Source organism: Herpailurus yagouaroundi, unplaced genomic scaffold (genome assembly GCF_014898765.1).
Source record: "Herpailurus yagouaroundi ecotype Mexico unplaced genomic scaffold, PumYag 164, whole genome shotgun sequence".
NCBI lineage: Eukaryota > Metazoa > Chordata > Mammalia > Carnivora > Felidae > Herpailurus > Herpailurus yagouaroundi.
Window position 1 is genome coordinate 39,787,236 of NW_024412405.1, and position 1,843 is coordinate 39,789,078.

Sequence of the window (1,843 nt, forward strand, 5' to 3'; positions counted from 1 at the left end):
GAGGGGCAGAGGGAGAGGGAGACACAGAATCTGAAGCAGGCTCTGGGCTCTGAGCTCCTGACAGGAGGCTCAAACTCACAAACCATGAGATCATGAGCCGAAGTTGATCGCTTAACCAACTAAGTCACCCAAGTGCCCCAGTATTTTATTCATTTTTATGATATTGTAAGTGGGATTGTTTTCTTTTCTTCTTTTTTTTTCTCTGTTTTTTGGAACTTTGTTCAAATATTATGAATTGGTCCTTTGGTTTTCAAACTCACATGTCTCACTGTCAAATGAAGGCAGCAGTGTTTCAGGAATAGTCATAATCTCAGACTAGTCAATTACTAAACTCTTACAAATTATTTCCCAAAAGTTAAAGTTTTCCAATATTTGTTGTTGTTGTTGTTGTTGTTAAAAAGAGTCTCTTATCTCCCTCACGCAGTCCATTTTGGCTTGTCCTGTGTCCTGTCTGAAGACACTGTCCAGGGGCTGCTAGTTATGGTCCATCAGTGCATCCTATAGGTCCTTGCTCTGGTCCATGAGCTCCTTGTTGGTTTCAGTCACATCCAGCTGTGGCATGGGGTCCTCCAATGTGTCATCCCCAGCCTTTTCATATGTCTACATAGTGCTCTGAGTGTAACCAAACTGGGGACAGTTGTAGCTGTAGCTGCCTCTGTTCTGGTCATGCCCCAGTGGGTGTAGTAGTTCTGCTACTGCTGGTAATGGGGGTTGTAGCTGTTAAGTATTAACTCTGATTCTACCTCACTGACTTCACTTGGCTCACGTGGGGATTGCCAGACTCCTCAGCCACACTGGTTTAGATGCCAGGCTGACTGCTCCCTGGCACTCGGTCAGAGCTCACTTCTGTTTCAGTACATCTGCAACTGTGACAAAACCATAGCCTTTAGACATATCTCTTTGGTCCAAAACTGCCCTGACTCCCCAAAAGGAGGGGTAGACTTTGACGAAGAATTCATACAATATGCCATCATCCACATCTGGGTCAGGTCCCTCACAAAGAAGAAATACTCAAGGCTGTTTTCTGGTTGTTTCCAATAAGTGGCATAGTTCAGTTAAAAATGTTCTGCCTTGGCAAAAAAAAAAATGAAAAAAAAAAAAAAAAAAAAAGCCACAGCTTTTTATTCTATATAAAATGAAGGGAACCATTAAGGGCACTGCCAGCTCAATGATTCTATGAACCCAGATGTGCCAGCCTGGTACAGCTGTAAGCTAAGTAAAGGTGTAGGTCCTGGAAGGGGCTTCCCATTAATTTCATGCAAATGCTTCTTGGCTGTGGCCAAATCTGTGAATTTTTTATAAAAAAGGAGCCAGCTAGGATTCCAGTGAAGTGGTATCAGATAATTTTGATGCTCATCATTGTATCCCCCTAGATGGCAGGGATTGTGGAGATGAAATTCTCATTCATGTAGAGCTTCAACTCATCTATACACAGGCTGGCCTCTATGCTTACAGTCTGGCTGGGATTGTGTGAGCTAAAAAGGCCTGCATGGGCTCCATCCCTTGGTCTGGAGAAAGAAGAAATGGGCTTGTTTTCTTAATTTATTTTGTTGTATAATTCATTATTACCATATAAGCTTCACATCATTTCTGTATTGTGATTTTGTATCCTTTGACCCTACTGAATAGGTTTATTAGTTCAAATAATTTCTCTTGTGGACTCTTTGTGGCTTTCTGTATATTAATTCATGTCATCTGTGAACAGAGAGAATTTTATTCTTCCTTTCTGATTTGGATGCCTTTTATTTATTGTCTTGGCCTAATCACTCTTGCTATGATTTCCAGTGCTATGTGTTTTTAATTTAATTTAATTTAATTTAATTTAATTTAATTTAATTTAATT

At 40.5% G+C, this 1,843-nt stretch overlaps 1 pseudogene; it reads right to left on the reverse strand.

Annotated features, from left to right (window-relative positions):
• Positions 1 to 393: 393 nt before the first annotated feature.
• The window catches only part of LOC121037903 (tRNA selenocysteine 1-associated protein 1-like), a 6,164-nt pseudogene continuing 4,714 nt past the window's right edge, over positions 394 to 1,843 (reverse strand).